Consider the following 9583-nt stretch of genomic DNA (forward strand, 5'->3'; position numbering starts at 1 on the left):
CAGTAAGCGTATGCTCAGACTGGAAGCGTAGTCTTTTTTAATTGACCAAGTGAATAATTTTCTTTTGCAGACAGGGCGGGAAAAAGGTTAATGTTTCCGCCCAGTTTCGAACTGGGGACCTTTCGCGTGTTAGGCGAACGTGATAACCACTACACTACGGAAACCACAGCTAGGTTTCTTTTGAACATATGCCTGCTCTTTGGGGAAGATCTTGATCTGATGGCTTCATCATGACTTGACCTTCATCACTATTCTACAGTTTGACGTCAGTTCTAAAGCGGTCGGGATGAGAATCAATTCCTACATGTACGAGGCTGTGGTTTTCCGCTAGGAAGTTGAGGACTGATCAAACCCAGCCAGGACTGAATTTTCGCCGGAAGGGAAAGTGTTCAAGTGCGTACCTTCTCTTCACAACGGCCAGAAATCTGGCATAAGGATTTCAGAGTGATTCCTCGTTAGTATAGTGGACAGTATCTCTGCCTGTCACGCAGAAGACCAGGGTTCGATTCCCTGACGGGGAGAGTCTTCGTCAAACAGTAAGCGTATGCTCAGACTGGAAGCGTAGTCTTTTTTAATTGACCAAGTGAATAATTTTCTTTTGCAGACAGGGCGGGAAAAAGGTTAATGTTTCCGCCCAGTTTCGAACTGGGGACCTTTCGCGTGTTAGGCGAACGTGATAACCACTACACTACGGAAACCACAGCTAGGTTTCTTTTGAACATATGCCTGCTCTTTGGGGAAGATCTTGATCTGATGGCTTCATCATGACTTGACCTTCATCACTATTCTACAGTTTGACGTCAGTTCTAAAGCGGTCGGGATGAGAATCAATTCCTACATGTACGAGGCTGTGGTTTTCCGCTAGGAAGTTGAGGACTGATCAAACCCAGCCAGGACTGAATTTTCGCCGGAAGGGAAAGTGTTCAAGTGCGTACCTTCTCTTCACAACGGCCAGAAATCTGGCATAAGGATTTCAGAGTGATTCCTCGTTAGTATAGTGGACAGTATCTCTGCCTGTCACGCAGAAGACCAGGGTTCGATTCCCTGACGGGGAGAGTCTTCGTCAAACAGTAAGCGTATGCTCAGACTGGAAGCGTAGTCTTTTTTAATTGACCAAGTGAATCATTTTCTTTTGCAGACAGGGCGGGAAAAAGGTCAATGTTTCCGCCCAGTTTTGAACTGGGGACCTTTCGCGTGTTAGGCGAACGTAATAACCACTACACTACGGAAACCAAGGCTAGGTTTCTTTTAAACATATGCCTGCTCTTTGCGGAAGATCTTGATCTGATGGCTGATCTGAAGAGAATATAGTGGACAGTATCTCTGCCTGTCACGCAGAAGACCAGGGTTCGATTCCCTGACGGGTAGAGTCTTCGTCAAACAGTAAGCGTATGCTCAGACTGGAAGCGTAGTCTTTTTTAATTGACCAAATGAATCATTTTCTTTTGCAGACAGCGCGGGAAAAAGGTCAATGTTTCCGCCCAGTTTCGAACTGGGGACCTTTCGCGTGTTAGGCGAACGTGATAACCACTACACTACGGAAACCACGGCTAGGTTTCTTTTGAACATATGCCTGCTCTTTGCGGAAGATCTTGATCTGATGGCTGATCTGATGAGAATATAGTGGACAGTATCTCTGCCTGTCACGCAGAACACCAGGGTTCGATTCCCTGACGGGGAGAGTCTTCGTCAAACAGTAAGCGTATGCTCAGACTGGAAGCGTGGTCTTTTTTAATTGACCAAGTGAATCATTTTCTTTTGCAGACAGGGCGGGAAAAAGGTCAATGTTTCCGCCCAGTTTTGAACTGGGGACCTTTCGCGTGTTAGGCGAACGTGATAACCACTACACTACGGAATTTTCGCCGGAAGGGAAAGTGTTCAAGTGCGTACCTTCTCTTCACAACGGCCAGAAATCTGGCATAAGGATTTCAGAGTGATTCCTCGTTAGTATAGTGGACAGTATCTCTGCCTGTCACGCAGAAGACCAGGGTTCGATTCCCTGACGGGGAGAGTCTTCGTCAAACAGTAAGCGTATGCTCAGACTGGAAGCGTAGTCTTTTTTAATTGACCAAGTGAATAATTTTCTTTTGCAGACAGGGCGGGAAAAAGGTTAATGTTTCCGCCCAGTTTCGAACTGGGGACCTTTCGCGTGTTAGGCGAACGTGATAACCACTACACTACGGAAACCACAGCTAGGTTTCTTTTGAACATATGCCTGCTCTTTGGGGAAGATCTTGATCTGATGGCTTCATCATGACTTGACCTTCATCACTATTCTACAGTTTGACGTCAGTTCGAAAGCGGTCGGGATGAGAATCAATTCCTACATGTACGAGGCTGTGGTTTTCCGCTAGGAAGTTGAGGACTGATCAAACCCAGCCAGGACTGAATTTTCGCCGGAAGGGAAAGTGTTCAAGTGCGTACCTTCTCTTCACAACGGCCAGAAATCTGGCATAAGGATTTCAGAGTGATTCCTCGTTAGTATAGTGGACAGTATCTCTGCCTGTCACGCAGAAGACCAGGGTTCGATTCCCTGACGGGGAGAGTCTTCGTCAAACAGTAAGCGTATGCTCAGACTGGAAGCGTAGTCTTTTTTAATTGACCAAGTGAATCATTTTCTTTTGCAGACAGGGCGGGAAAAAGGTTAATGTTTCCGCCCAGTTTCGAACTGGGGACCTTTCGCGTGTTAGGCGAACGTGATAACCACTACACTACGGAAACCACAGCTAGGTTTCTTTTGAACATATGCCTGCTCTTTGCGGAAGATCTTGATCTGATGGCTGATCTGAAGAGAATATAGTGGACAGTATCTCTGCCTGTCACGCAGAAGACCAGGGTTCGATTCCCTGACGGGTAGAGTCTTCGTCAAACAGTAAGCGTATGCTCAGACTGGAAGCGTAGTCTTTTTTAATTGACCAAATGAATCATTTTCTTTTGCAGACAGCGCGGGAAAAAGGTCAATGTTTCCGCCCAGTTTCGAACTGGGGACCTTTCGCGTGTTAGGCGAACGTGATAACCACTACACTACGGAAACCACGGCTAGGTTTCTTTTGAACATATGCCTGCTCTTTGCGGAAGATCTTGATCTGATGGCTGATCTGATGAGAATATAGTGGACAGTATCTCTGCCTGTCACGCAGAAGACCAGGGTTCGATTCCCTGACGGGGAGAGTCTTCGTCAAACAGTAAGCGTATGCTCAGACTGGAAGCGTGGTCTTTTTTAATTGACCAAGTGAATCATTTTCTTTTGCAGACAGGGCGGGAAAAAGGTCAATGTTTCCGCCCAGTTTTGAACTGGGGACCTTTCGCGTGTTAGGCGAACGTGATAACCACTACACTACGGAATTTTCGCCGGAAGGGAAAGTGTTCAAGTGCGTACCTTCTCTTCACAACGGCCAGAAATCTGGCATAAGGATTTCAGAGTGATTCCTCGTTAGTATAGTGGACAGTATCTCTGCCTGTCACGCAGAAGACCAGGGTTCGATTCCCTGACGGGGAGAGTCTTCGTCAAACAGTAAGCGTATGCTCAGACTGGAAGCGTAGTCTTTTTTAATTGACCAAGTGAATAATTTTCTTTTGCAGACAGGGCGGGAAAAAGGTTAATGTTTCCGCCCAGTTTCGAACTGGGGACCTTTCGCGTGTTAGGCGAACGTGATAACCACTACACTACGGAAACCACAGCTAGGTTTCTTTTGAACATATGCCTGCTCTTTGGGGAAGATCTTGATCTGATGGCTTCATCATGACTTGACCTTCATCACTATTCTACAGTTTGACGTCAGTTCGAAAGCGGTCGGGATGAGAATCAATTCCTACATGTACGAGGCTGTGGTTTTCCGCTAGGAAGTTGAGGACTGATCAAACCCAGCCAGGACTGAATTTTCGCCGGAAGGGAAAGTGTTCAAGTGCGTACCTTCTCTTCACAACGGCCAGAAATCTGGCATAAGGATTTCAGAGTGATTCCTCGTTAGTATAGTGGACAGTATCTCTGCCTGTCACGCAGAAGACCAGGGTTCGATTCCCTGACGGGTAGAGTCTTCGTCAAACAGTAAGCGTATGCTCAGACTGGAAGCGTAGTCTTTTTTAATTGACCAAGTTAATCATTTTCTTTTGCAGACAGGGCGGGAAAAAGGTCAATGTTTCCGCCCAGTTTCGAACTGGGGACCTTTCGCGTGTTAGGCGAACGTGATAACCACTACACTACGGAAACCACGGCTAGGTTTCTTTTGAACATATGCCTGCTCTTTGCGGAAGATCTTGATCTGATGGCTGATCTGATGAGAATATAGTGGACAGTATCTCTGCCTGTCACGCAGAAGACCAGGGTTCGATTCCCTGACGGGGAGAGTCTTCGTCAAACAGTAAGCGTATGCTCAGACTGGAAGCGTAGTCTTTTTTAATTGACCAAGTTAATCATTTTCTTTTGCAGACAGGGCGGGAAAAAGGTCAATGTTTCCGCCCAGTTTCGAACTGGGGACCTTTCGCGTGTTAGGCGAACGTGATAACCACTACACTACGGAAACCACGGCTAGGGTTCTTTTGAACATATGCCTGCTCTTTGCGGAAGATCTTGATCTGATGGCTGATCTGATGAGGATATAGTGGACAGTATCTCTGCCTGTCACGCAGAAGACCAGGGTTCGATTCCCTGACGGGGAGAGTCTTCGTCAAACAGTAAGCGTATGCTCAGACTGGAAGCGTGGTCTTTTTTAATTGACCAAGTGAATCATTTTCTTTTGCAGACAGGGCGGGAAAAAGGTCAATGTTTCCGCCCAGTTTCGAACTGGGGACCTTTCGCGTGTTAGGCGAACGTGATAACCACTACACTACGGAAACCACGGCTAGGTTTCTTTTGAACATATGCCTGCTCTTTGCGGAAGATCTTGATCTGATGGCTGATCTGATGAGAATATAGTGGACAGTATCTCTGCCTGTCACGCAGAAGACCAGGGTTCGATTCCCTGACGGGGAGAGTCTTCGTCAAACAGTAAGCGTATGCTCAGACTGGAAGCGTAGTCTTTTTTAATTGACCAAGTTAATCATTTTCTTTTGCAGACAGGGCGGGAAAAAGGTCAATGTTTCCGCCCAGTTTAGAACTGGGGACCTTTCGCGTGTTAGGCGAACGTGATAACCACTACACTACGGAAACCACGGCTAGGGTTCTTTTGAACATATGCCTGCTCTTTGCGGAAGATCTTGATCTGATGGCTGATCTGATGAGAATATAGTGGACAGTATCTCTGCCTGTCACGCAGAAGACCAGGGTTCGATTCCCTGACGGGGAGAGTCTTCGTCAAACAGTAAGCGTATGCTCAGACTGGAAGCGTGGTCTTTTTTAATTGACCAAGTGAATCATTTTCTTTTGCAGACAGGGCGGGAAAAAGGTCAATGTTTCCGCCCAGTTTCGACTGGGGACCTTTCGCGTGTTAGGCGAACGTGATAACCACTACACTACGGAATTTTCGCCGGAAGGGAAAGTGTTCAAGTGCGTACCTTCTCTTCACAACGGCCAGAAATCTGGCATAAGGATTTCAGAGTGATTCCTCGTTAGTATAGTGGACAGTATCTCTGCCTGTCACGCAGAAGACCAGGGTTCGATTCCCTGACGGGGAGAGTCTTCGTCAAACAGTAAGCGTATGCTCAGACTGGAAGCGTAGTCTTTTTTAATTGACCTAGTTAATCATTTTCTTTTGCAGACAGGGCGGGAAAAAGGTCAATGTTTCCGCCCAGTTTCGAACTGGGGACCTTTCGCGTGTTAGGCGAACGTGATAACCACTACACTACGGAAACCACGGCTAGGTTTCTTTTGAACATATGCCTGCTCTTTGCGGAAGATCTTGATCTGATGGCTGATCTGATGAGAATATAGTGGACAGTATCTCTGCCTGTCACGCAGAAGACCAGGGTTCGATTCCCTGACGGGGAGAGTCTTCGTCAAACAGTAAGCGTATGCTCAGACTGGAAGCGTAGTCTTTTTTAATTGACCAAGTTAATCATTTTCTTTTGCAGACAGGGCGGGAAAAAGGTCAATGTTTCCGCCCAGTTTAGAACTGGGGACCTTTCGCGTGTTAGGCGAACGTGATAACCACTACACTACGGAAACCACGGCTAGGGTTCTTTTGAACATATGCCTGCTCTTTGCGGAAGATCTTGATCTGATGGCTGATCTGATGAGAATATAGTGGACAGTATCTCTGCCTGTCACGCAGAAGACCAGGGTTCGATTCCCTGACGGGGAGAGTCTTCGTCAAACAGTAAGCGTATGCTCAGACTGGAAGCGTGGTCTTTTTTAATTGACCAAGTGAATCATTTTCTTTTGCAGACAGGGCGGGAAAAAGGTCAATGTTTCCGCCCAGTTTCGAACTGGGGACCTTTCGGGTGTTAGGCGAACGTGATAACCACTACACTACGGAATTTTCGCCGGAAGGGAAAGTGTTCAAGTGCGTACCTTCTCTTCACAACGGCCAGAAATCTGGCATAAGGATTTCAGAGTGATTCCTCGTTAGTATAGTGGACAGTATCTCTGCCTGTCACGCAGAAGACCAGGGTTCGATTCCCTGACGGGGAGAGTCTTCGTCAAACAGTAAGCGTATGCTCAGACTGGAAGCGTAGTCTTTTTTAATTGACCAAGTGAATAATTTTCTTTTGCAGACAGGGCGGGAAAAAGGTTAATGTTTCCGCCCAGTTTCGAACTGGGGACCTTTCGCGTGTTAGGCGAACGTGATAACCACTACACTACGGAAACCACAGCTAGGTTTCTTTTGAACATATGCCTGCTCTTTGGGGAAGATCTTGATCTGATGGCTTCATCATGACTTGACCTTCATCACTATGCTACAGTTTGACGTCAGTTCTAAAGCGGTCGGGATGAGAATCAATTCCTACATGTACGAGGCTGTGGTTTTCCGCTAGGAAGTTGAGGACTGATCAAACCCAGCCAGGACTGAATTTTCGCCGGAAGGGAAAGTGTTCAAGTGCGTACCTTCTCTTCACAACGGCCAGAAATCTGGCATAAGGATTTCAGAGTTATTCCTCGTTAGTATAGTGGACAGTATCTCTGCCTGTCACGCAGAAGACCAGGGTTCGATTCCCTGACGGGGAGAGTCTTCGTCAAACAGTAAGCGTATGCTCAGACTGGAAGCGTAGTCTTTTTTAATTGACCAAGTGAATCATTTTCTTTTGCAGACAGCGCGGGAAAAAGGTCAATGTTTCCGCCCAGTTTCGAACTGGGGACCTTTCGCGTGTTAGGCGAACGTGATAACCACTACACTACGGAAACCACAGCTAGGTTTCTTTTGAACATATGCCTGCTCTTTGCGGAAGATCTTGATCTGATGGCTGATCTGAAGAGAATATAGTGGACAGTATCTCTGCCTGTCACGCAGAAGACCAGGGTTCGATTCCCTGACGGGTAGAGTCTTCGTCAAACAGTAAGCGTATGCTCAGACTGGAAGCGTAGTCTTTTTTAATTGACCAAGTTAATCATTTTCTTTTGTAGACAGGGCGGGAAAAAGGTCAATGTTTCCGCCCAGTTTCGAACTGGGGACCTTTCGCGTGTTAGGCGAACGTGATAACCACTACACTACGGAAACCACGGCTAGGTTCCTTTTGAACATATGCCTGCTCTTTGGGGAAGATCTTGATCTGATGGCTTCATCATGACTTGACCTTCATCACTATGCTACAGTTTGACGTCAGTTCTAAAGCGGTCGGGATGAGAATCAATTCCTACATGTACGAGGCTGTGGTTTTCCGCTAGGAAGTTGAGGACTGATCAAACCCAGCCAGGACTGAATTTTCGCCGGAAGGGAAAGTGTTCAAGTGCGTACCTTCTCTTCACAACGGCCAGAAATCTGGCATAAGGATTTCAGAGTTATTCCTCGTTAGTATAGTGGACAGTATCTCTGCCTGTCACGCAGAAGACCAGGGTTCGATTCCCTGACGGGGAGAGTCTTCGTCAAACAGTAAGCGTATGCTCAGACTGGAAGCGTAGTCTTTTTTAATTGACCAAGTGAATCATTTTCTTTTGCAGACAGCGCGGGAAAAAGGTCAATGTTTCCGCCCAGTTTCGAACTGGGGACCTTTCGCGTGTTAGGCGAACGTGATAACCACTACACTACGGAAACCACAGCTAGGTTTCTTTTGAACATATGCCTGCTCTTTGCGGAAGATCTTGATCTGATGGCTGATCTGAAGAGAATATAGTGGACAGTATCTCTGCCTGTCACGCAGAAGACCAGGGTTCGATTCCCTGACGGGTAGAGTCTTCGTCAAACAGTAAGCGTATGCTCAGACTGGAAGCGTAGTCTTTTTTAATTGACCAAGTTAATCATTTTCTTTTGTAGACAGGGCGGGAAAAAGGTCAATGTTTCCGCCCAGTTTCGAACTGGGGACCTTTCGCGTGTTAGGCGAACGTGATAACCACTACACTACGGAAACCACGGCTAGGTTTCTTTTGAACATATGCCTGCTCTTTGCGGAAGATCTTGATCTGATGGCTGATCTGATGAGAATATAGTGGACAGTATCTCTGCCTGTCACGCAGAAGAACAGGGTTCGATTCCCTGACGGGGAGAGTCTTCGTAAAACAGTAAGCGTATGCTCAGACTGGAAGCGTAGTCTTTTTTAATTGACCAAGTGAATCATTTTCTTTTGCAGACAGCGCGGGAAAAAGGTCAATGTTTCCGCCCAGTTTCGAACTGGGGACCTTTCGCTTGTTAGGCGAACGTGATAACCACTACACTACGGAAACCACAGCTAGGTTTCTTTTGAACATATGCCTGCTCTTTGCGGAAGATCTTGATCTGATGGCTGATCTGAAGAGAATATAGTGGACAGTATCTCTGCCTGTCACGCAGAAGACCAGGGTTCGACTCCCTGACGGGTAGAGTCTTCGTCAAACAGTAAGCGTATGCTCAGACTGGAAGCGTAGTCTTTTTTAATTGACCTAGTTAATCATTTTCTTTTGCAGACAGGGCGGGAAAAAGGTCAATGTTTCCGCCCAGTTTCGAACTGGGGACCTTTCGCGTGTTAGGCGAACGTGATAACCACTACACTACGGAAACCACGGCTAGGTTTCTTTTGAACATATGCCTGCTCTTTGCGGAAGATCTTGATCTGATGGCTGATCTGATGAGAATATAGTGGACAGTATCTCTGCCTGTCACGCAGAAGACCAGGGTTCGATTCCCTGACGGGGAGAGTCTTCGTCAAACAGTAAGCGTATGCTCCGACTGGAAGCGTAGTCTTTTTTAATTGACCAAATGAATCATTTTCTTTTGCAGACAGCGCGGGAAAAAGGTCAATGTTTCCGCCCAGTTTCGAACTGGGGACCTTTCGCGTGTTAGGCGAACGTGATAACCACTACACTACGGAAACCACGGCTAGGTTTCTTTTGAACATATGCCTGCTCTTTGCGGAAGATCTTGATCTGATGGCTGATCTGATGAAAATATAGTGGACAGTATCTCTGCCTGTCACGCAGAAGACCAAGGTTCGATTCCCTGACGGGGAGAGTCTTCGTCAAACAGTAAGCGTATGCTCAGACTGGAAGCGTGGTCTTTTTTAATTGACCAAGTGAATC

General features: G+C 46.8%; 28 non-coding genes across 28 annotated transcripts; 9 read left to right on the forward strand and 19 right to left on the reverse strand.

Moving 5' to 3' along the window:
• Positions 1 to 91: 91 nt before the first annotated feature.
• Positions 92 to 164, reverse strand: trnav-aac (transfer RNA valine (anticodon AAC)). Its single transcript has one exon. It is a non-coding gene; the product is annotated as a tRNA-Val (tRNA).
• A 285-nt stretch (positions 165 to 449) lies between these two features.
• Positions 450 to 521, forward strand: trnad-guc (transfer RNA aspartic acid (anticodon GUC)). Its single transcript has one exon. It is a non-coding gene; the product is annotated as a tRNA-Asp (tRNA).
• Positions 522 to 625: 104 nt separating this feature from the next.
• trnav-aac (transfer RNA valine (anticodon AAC)) lies at positions 626 to 698 on the reverse strand. The gene has a single exon. It is a non-coding gene; the product is annotated as a tRNA-Val (tRNA).
• Positions 699 to 983: 285 nt separating this feature from the next.
• On the forward strand, positions 984 to 1055 carry trnad-guc (transfer RNA aspartic acid (anticodon GUC)). Its single transcript has one exon. It is a non-coding gene; the product is annotated as a tRNA-Asp (tRNA).
• A 417-nt stretch (positions 1056 to 1472) lies between these two features.
• Positions 1473 to 1545, reverse strand: trnav-aac (transfer RNA valine (anticodon AAC)). Its single transcript has one exon. It is a non-coding gene; the product is annotated as a tRNA-Val (tRNA).
• A 393-nt stretch (positions 1546 to 1938) lies between these two features.
• trnad-guc (transfer RNA aspartic acid (anticodon GUC)) lies at positions 1939 to 2010 on the forward strand. The gene has a single exon. It is a non-coding gene; the product is annotated as a tRNA-Asp (tRNA).
• Positions 2011 to 2114: 104 nt separating this feature from the next.
• Positions 2115 to 2187, reverse strand: trnav-aac (transfer RNA valine (anticodon AAC)). Its single transcript has one exon. It is a non-coding gene; the product is annotated as a tRNA-Val (tRNA).
• Positions 2188 to 2472: 285 nt separating this feature from the next.
• On the forward strand, positions 2473 to 2544 carry trnad-guc (transfer RNA aspartic acid (anticodon GUC)). The gene has a single exon. It is a non-coding gene; the product is annotated as a tRNA-Asp (tRNA).
• Positions 2545 to 2648: 104 nt separating this feature from the next.
• On the reverse strand, positions 2649 to 2721 carry trnav-aac (transfer RNA valine (anticodon AAC)). The gene has a single exon. It is a non-coding gene; the product is annotated as a tRNA-Val (tRNA).
• A 240-nt stretch (positions 2722 to 2961) lies between these two features.
• trnav-aac (transfer RNA valine (anticodon AAC)) lies at positions 2962 to 3034 on the reverse strand. The gene has a single exon. It is a non-coding gene; the product is annotated as a tRNA-Val (tRNA).
• Positions 3035 to 3427: 393 nt separating this feature from the next.
• On the forward strand, positions 3428 to 3499 carry trnad-guc (transfer RNA aspartic acid (anticodon GUC)). The gene has a single exon. It is a non-coding gene; the product is annotated as a tRNA-Asp (tRNA).
• A 104-nt stretch (positions 3500 to 3603) lies between these two features.
• trnav-aac (transfer RNA valine (anticodon AAC)) lies at positions 3604 to 3676 on the reverse strand. The gene has a single exon. It is a non-coding gene; the product is annotated as a tRNA-Val (tRNA).
• A 461-nt stretch (positions 3677 to 4137) lies between these two features.
• On the reverse strand, positions 4138 to 4210 carry trnav-aac (transfer RNA valine (anticodon AAC)). The gene has a single exon. It is a non-coding gene; the product is annotated as a tRNA-Val (tRNA).
• A 240-nt stretch (positions 4211 to 4450) lies between these two features.
• trnav-aac (transfer RNA valine (anticodon AAC)) lies at positions 4451 to 4523 on the reverse strand. The gene has a single exon. It is a non-coding gene; the product is annotated as a tRNA-Val (tRNA).
• A 240-nt stretch (positions 4524 to 4763) lies between these two features.
• trnav-aac (transfer RNA valine (anticodon AAC)) lies at positions 4764 to 4836 on the reverse strand. The gene has a single exon. It is a non-coding gene; the product is annotated as a tRNA-Val (tRNA).
• Positions 4837 to 5541: 705 nt separating this feature from the next.
• On the forward strand, positions 5542 to 5613 carry trnad-guc (transfer RNA aspartic acid (anticodon GUC)). Its single transcript has one exon. It is a non-coding gene; the product is annotated as a tRNA-Asp (tRNA).
• A 104-nt stretch (positions 5614 to 5717) lies between these two features.
• On the reverse strand, positions 5718 to 5790 carry trnav-aac (transfer RNA valine (anticodon AAC)). Its single transcript has one exon. It is a non-coding gene; the product is annotated as a tRNA-Val (tRNA).
• A 706-nt stretch (positions 5791 to 6496) lies between these two features.
• On the forward strand, positions 6497 to 6568 carry trnad-guc (transfer RNA aspartic acid (anticodon GUC)). Its single transcript has one exon. It is a non-coding gene; the product is annotated as a tRNA-Asp (tRNA).
• Positions 6569 to 6672: 104 nt separating this feature from the next.
• trnav-aac (transfer RNA valine (anticodon AAC)) lies at positions 6673 to 6745 on the reverse strand. The gene has a single exon. It is a non-coding gene; the product is annotated as a tRNA-Val (tRNA).
• A 285-nt stretch (positions 6746 to 7030) lies between these two features.
• trnad-guc (transfer RNA aspartic acid (anticodon GUC)) lies at positions 7031 to 7102 on the forward strand. Its single transcript has one exon. It is a non-coding gene; the product is annotated as a tRNA-Asp (tRNA).
• A 104-nt stretch (positions 7103 to 7206) lies between these two features.
• trnav-aac (transfer RNA valine (anticodon AAC)) lies at positions 7207 to 7279 on the reverse strand. Its single transcript has one exon. It is a non-coding gene; the product is annotated as a tRNA-Val (tRNA).
• A 240-nt stretch (positions 7280 to 7519) lies between these two features.
• Positions 7520 to 7592, reverse strand: trnav-aac (transfer RNA valine (anticodon AAC)). The gene has a single exon. It is a non-coding gene; the product is annotated as a tRNA-Val (tRNA).
• Positions 7593 to 7877: 285 nt separating this feature from the next.
• On the forward strand, positions 7878 to 7949 carry trnad-guc (transfer RNA aspartic acid (anticodon GUC)). Its single transcript has one exon. It is a non-coding gene; the product is annotated as a tRNA-Asp (tRNA).
• Positions 7950 to 8053: 104 nt separating this feature from the next.
• trnav-aac (transfer RNA valine (anticodon AAC)) lies at positions 8054 to 8126 on the reverse strand. The gene has a single exon. It is a non-coding gene; the product is annotated as a tRNA-Val (tRNA).
• Positions 8127 to 8366: 240 nt separating this feature from the next.
• Positions 8367 to 8439, reverse strand: trnav-aac (transfer RNA valine (anticodon AAC)). The gene has a single exon. It is a non-coding gene; the product is annotated as a tRNA-Val (tRNA).
• Positions 8440 to 8679: 240 nt separating this feature from the next.
• trnav-aac (transfer RNA valine (anticodon AAC)) lies at positions 8680 to 8752 on the reverse strand. Its single transcript has one exon. It is a non-coding gene; the product is annotated as a tRNA-Val (tRNA).
• A 240-nt stretch (positions 8753 to 8992) lies between these two features.
• Positions 8993 to 9065, reverse strand: trnav-aac (transfer RNA valine (anticodon AAC)). Its single transcript has one exon. It is a non-coding gene; the product is annotated as a tRNA-Val (tRNA).
• Positions 9066 to 9305: 240 nt separating this feature from the next.
• On the reverse strand, positions 9306 to 9378 carry trnav-aac (transfer RNA valine (anticodon AAC)). The gene has a single exon. It is a non-coding gene; the product is annotated as a tRNA-Val (tRNA).
• Positions 9379 to 9583: the final 205 nt, after the last annotated feature.

Source organism: Pungitius pungitius, unplaced genomic scaffold (genome assembly GCF_949316345.1).
Source record: "Pungitius pungitius unplaced genomic scaffold, fPunPun2.1 scaffold_33, whole genome shotgun sequence".
Lineage (NCBI taxonomy): Eukaryota > Metazoa > Chordata > Actinopteri > Perciformes > Gasterosteidae > Pungitius > Pungitius pungitius.